Below are 6000 nucleotides of genomic sequence, written 5' to 3'. Positions count from 1 at the left end.
AGAGTTCTACTACCAAAAAAGAAAAGCATTGAGAGGCAATGGGCTGAGCTATGAAGAACAAGTAGGCCATTAGGCCAGGTAAGTCATGAAGTAGACTCAAGAAACAGGGACTAGTGTGTCCTCTTCAACACAATGGGACACTAGGCCACATTTTTCTTTCCAAGTGCTCTGCTCATCATCCTTCATATTGTGACCCAAAGTCGGACTAGAATGAGCCTGCCTACCTCAACCATTCAGTGCTCTGTTTTAAAAAGACCTCTAAAATGATATCAAAATCCCTCATGTCACTGAAATAATGGCTACTCGGAGGGACCCCCACTCCTTCTGGTCTGTAAGAGAACTCACTTTGAAATCACATCATTGAAACTGCTAGGACAAATTACTGAAACCAACTTGGAAAAAACTACAATCCTAACTCTTTCATGTGGTTAATTATGGCACATCAGCCTGAAGCAATATTGTGCAAACATGAAAGGTAATCAATTATAAAACCATAGAGCATGAAAAACAGCTCACAATAAAATATTGAGGAAGTACACAATAGTGTATATGCAAAAGTGCACTTGTGTTGTGAATATAATTATGTGGAAAACGTGTATATGGACAAATATTAGAAAGAACATCATAAAATAAAAACAATTATTGGGTAGATGTAAGTTTTGTTTGTGTTTTGTTTCTTCTGAAAACCATTGTGGTTACATTGTTTTCATAACAGATATAATTTGAAATAAGCCTCACAAAACTACTTGCTGTTAAAGGTAGGTGTGCTTAAAGATTACCTGAGGAACTTAGTAAAAGTGCAGATTTCTGGATTGAATGCCAGAGAGACTGTGATTCCATAGGTCTGGGAAATGACTACATTTTTAACAAGCATCCCATATCATTCTGTGGGAAGTGGTACACTGACCACATTTGAAAACCACTATCATGGCTAGTGTTTCAGAGATACCTAAATAAGTATAGAATTGGCGCATTATCTGTGCCAAAGTAGCCCTGGCTTACATCGGGCTAAAGACTATGACCAATATTCCTCTACCTTTGCTGGGGAAAACAGCAAGAAAGTTTAAAACAAAGACTCCATATTAACAAAAATTATTACCCACCCTGGATTATAAAATGAGATATCACTGGAGCCCCTGGGTGGCTCAGTCGGTTAAGTGCCTGACTCTTGATTTCGGCTCAGATCATGATCTCACGGTGGGTTCGAGCCCCACATCGGGCCCCATGCTGACAGTGTGGAGCCTGCTTGGGATTCTGTCTCTCTCTCTCTCTCTCTCTCTCTGCCCCTCCCCTGCTCACTCTCTATCTCTCTCTCAAAATAAATAAATACATAAAAACATTAAATAAATAAATAAAAATAAATATCACTAAAAGGTACAGTTTTATTTTTCTTTTAGTCTTCCAAGTAAAGGTGAACTGTCTGATTAAATCACCACAGGTATTAATAATTAGCTATCCTCAGTTCTCTTATAGTTCCTACATGTCCTGTAACTTATCCCCACCCCCGCCCACACACACACACCTTTCTATTAAACCTGCACAAGTTCAGCTATACTCTGCTTTTGTGAGAGAAGCATCATGATTTCAAACTCTAAATCTAGATAGTACAGTCTTCATAAGCCAACCCTCTAGATGATTCTATATTCATTTTATTTATTAGGATAGTCATCTTGTCTCATTTGGCCAGGACTTTTCTGGTTTTAGCATTGAAAGTCCCTTGTTCTGGGACTCCTTACCCCACAGTACTGGGAAAATGTTGGTCACCCTACACCTTTCCATTGTCTATGACCTATGTAATTAGATACAGCTTAAAAGAAAAGACATTCTCCAGGATGGGTTTGTTAGCTTGCACAGTGTCTCAGGGAACACAGGCAAATCTTAGCTCTTTGAAGATATTCCTTTGAAAAAGAATACATGTAAGATGCTGTTCATTATTTTTAGAAATAAAACATTTCTCAGGGTGTTTGAGTGATTCAGTCAGTTAAGTGTCAGATTCTTGATTTCAGCTCAGACATGATCTCACGGTTTGTAGGATGAAGCCCAGGGTCTGGCTCTGCACTGACAGCATGGAGCCTGCATGGGATCCTCTCTCCCACTCTCTCTGCCCCTCCTCCACTTTCGCTCTCAAAATTAACAGTAAAACAAAACAAAACAACATTTTCCTAAAATAATTTCAGAGAAGGAGCCAGAGACTAAAGGGTTTAGCAAACAGAAACTCCCCCACACACACATACAATTTTCCCCTTTTCCTACAAGCATTCATCACTGAGTGAAAAGTTTACTGAATTTGTGTATATTACACTCATCAGAAAGGAGACAGGTAGGTTGGGTCAAGTAGTTAGAACGCAGAATGTAGAGATAAAGAGTACATCTGTCTAGAGGATGCGAACGTTTTCATCAAGTAGAATTAGATAGAATGTAACTACTTATATGTTTGTTTTTAAGAAAACTGATTTTATTATGAAGCCTTTGGAATTTCTCTAAAATCGAATAAGTTTAAATGAGTCAGAAAGCTAAAAAAATGATGTGCCTCAGCAGTCTGTCCCAAAATATAGGCCAGAGATTTTTCAGAATTACCCTGCCCACATCAAAATTATACTACTTTAAGATATTGCAAGTAATTCATAGAATCCCCAGAATTTCATTTCAACATCAGTTCCAAACTACAACTTTCAAAAGTAGCTTATACTTTTGGCTCAGGAATAATCCTACTGACAGCTGGTTTACACTGTGGAAAATATACTTGCATGGGAATTTAGCACATTTGCCCACTTGAATTCCTGGATGTAATATCTATCAACTTTCATTAAAAAACCAGTTTAGTAGAGAAAGGCAACTTACAACTATAAGTTTCAGTTCTTGACTCTTCTAAGACCGTCAGATACTTAGTACAAAAAACAGTTTATTTAGCCACTGCCTTCTTTCAATAAAGGATTTAAGGTGATCAATGCAGGAAACCACATGTGAAGTCAGCAGTTGAAAACCAAAGCCACCGGCTATAATTGTATTAGCATTTTCCAAAGTGGATTCTGTGAGATGTTAGCAGACATGTTAAAACAAAAAAAGGGGGTCTCAAGCCAGATAAGTTTGGGGAGCACTGAAATAAACTGTTAAACATGATTTTTCACTGCAAGACTTTTAACAACCGTCCCCAAGGCAGAGGAGTAGGATGTGTTTCCCAAACTTAAATATTGTCAGAATATCTAAATGGCTTGGGTTCCAACTAACACATTTGGAAAAGCACTGCTCCTGCCCTTCTAAATTTGATAATTAGGCTACTTGAAAATTGGGATTAAATTTATTTTCATTTTATTTTCAGTGAAAACAGTTTCCTTAATTTGCGATTAGCCAGAGCAGCTTTGTCAAAAGCACAGAAAAGTTTGATGCTTTGAACATGCTGATATTTCAACACACTTTTAAAGAAGGCTATTCTTTTTTTTTTTTTTTTTTATGTTTCCTTTAATTTTATTTCTAAAGTATACATCAGAGGGCTTCATGAAATCTGGGGGCATACCCAATCTGAAAAGGCACCAGGTCTCACCTTATAGACTTTCACCCCAATAGTTCACTTCATTCTCCTCAAATTATATTAAGTGTTAAAACAGAGACAACACTTTTGTAAATTCACTTGTAGTAGCCAGATCCCTTTTTAGCAAACTACCCAGTAATGAGCAGCTACAGTTTTCTTTGTCTTGGGCGGTAATATTATCTCAGCCTACACTGAGCCCCTTTGGCTTGGTAAACACAACAGGAAATGCATTATTAACAATGATCTGCATCAACAATTAATAAAATTACAGGTGCATCAAGTTTTCAAGCTACCCAATTCACATCAATGAAGCCAGTACATGATTGCCTAAAGAAGGCTATTCTTATTACAAGTATTACCTCTAATTCATAAGAACAAACAAGGCAATGAGACCTATTAGAAAGTGCTTGTGGCTCCAAGCTTAGAAAATTTCACTCTGATGACTTGAAGAGGCAGATGAATTAGTGCCAATGGGGCAGGGCTTTGTTTAGTCTGTAGATCTCTAGTCAGAGCCAACAGTGATTTAAAGAGCTATAAATGAGCAGATATGGGCATTTGTAGAGAGGCATGCTTATCTGCAGTTGGGTTACTTTTCTCCATAAGAGCTACCCATATTTTCCAGCCCAAATTATCTTGTGTATCTGTATATAATCTAAACTCTTGACATGTGATCCCAGCACTGTTGCCCATCCTCAACAGCCATTAAGTACAAGAAGGAAGGAATTGGTGGTACAGGGCTAGCCTAAAGGTAGACAGGGAAAACACTAAACTATGCTCTGTAACATTCAGCTGCCTTACAAAGGGATTTACCCCAACCAATTTGTCTATAAGATCTGTAATCAAAACCCCATTTAATCACTAAGGTATTATTAAAATGAGATGGGATAGGGGCACCTGGGTGGCTCAGTCAGTTTAGTGACTTCAGCTCCGGTCATGATCTCATGGTTCATGAGTTCGAGCCCCACTTTGGGCTCTGTGCTGACAGCTCAGAGACTGGAGCCTGCTTCACATTCTGTGTCTCCCCACCCCCCCCCACCCCCCCCCCCCTCGCCCTGACTCTTGCTGCCCCTCCCCCACTCGGTCTCTCTCTTTCTCTCTCTCTCTCTCAAAAATAAATAAACTGGGGCGCCTGGGGGGCTCAGTCAGTTAAGCGTCTGACTTCGGCTCAGGTCATGATCTCGCAGTCCGTGAGTTCGAGCCCTGCGTCGGGCTCTGTGCTGACAGCTCAGAGCCTGGAGCCTGTTTCAGATTCTGTGTCTCCCTCTCTCTGACCCTCCCCCGTTCATGCTCTGTCTCTCTCTGTCTCAAAAATAAATAAACGTTAAAATAAATAAATAAATAAATAAACAGTAAAAAAAATTAGATGGGATAAAATGGGTCAAGCTGACACACACATTTTCCCTTAGTTATAAACATCAATTGTGAAGACAACCAAATGTCACTTTAGTTCCAATGTGGGGTTACATGTTTGCCCTATCAATAAATTCAAATTTTGCTCTTTAACCACATTGAAATGACATTGCACAGAGTAATAAAAAATATAAAATATGAAAATAAAATTTTATTGGGAAGAGGAAATATTACATACAATTAAGTATAGGGTTGATGAAATATATTACATTAACAAACTTTCCTTAAGGAACAAATACAGACTTAGTAAAGGAAGATGTTGGAAGCTTAGAACAGGTTTCCATATACAATTTCCAAGCAGTATTAATTAACAAGATCTCAATTTGCATAAATTATACAGATCACTGAGAGAAAAGTGTATTGGTTTGTGGATATTTCTGATCCTTGGTTCAGGTGCCTTGTAGATCTCTTCTACCATGATCCCAACTCTGGTGGTCCTGATCCTGTTCTAAATAGGTTCTCTCAATCCACAGTGGCCACTTACCATGAGGACACATCACAAGAAGGATTTTTATTGCTCACTGTGAATTAAAAAAATTCCATGTGCTCTTCCATGAACTCCATGGTTTTAGAGACAGCTGTTTGAACCAAACCTGGAAGAGTTTTTCCATTTGGGGTAGTGCTTAAGTCACATGTACACACGTGAAAAGAGTTTGAAAACGGCATCAGAATATGTGCACAACATCTTTATTGATACAGTTTTAAGTCTCGTGTAAGCTAATAGAATCTGTGCAATTCTGGAGACTATTAAATAAAAATAAATATCTACTAAGAATCTGCACGTGGTATGGAAACTATCCGCACCTGAACAGTATTCATTTTGCTTATTTCTATCCCCCAAACAGAAAACATCCAACAAGAACAATTTTATCTATGTTTATTTAATTATAACAAAAGTAGAACAATGCATACCAAATGGAAAAATAAATCCAAAAAAGATGATGAAAATGTTTAGGAACAGAAATGACTAATTTAGCGGAAGGACTTAACCCAGTGCCATGAAAACATATTTGCAACTTATAATTGGTTATTCACATAAATTAAATTTAGCAATTGAGTCC

The sequence above is a fragment of the Panthera leo genome, chromosome A1 (assembly GCF_018350215.1).
Source record: "Panthera leo isolate Ple1 chromosome A1, P.leo_Ple1_pat1.1, whole genome shotgun sequence".
NCBI classification, from domain to species: Eukaryota; Metazoa; Chordata; class Mammalia; order Carnivora; family Felidae; genus Panthera; species Panthera leo.
The sequence above is the reverse complement of the archived record's forward strand: the minus strand, read 5'-3'. Positions refer to the sequence as shown.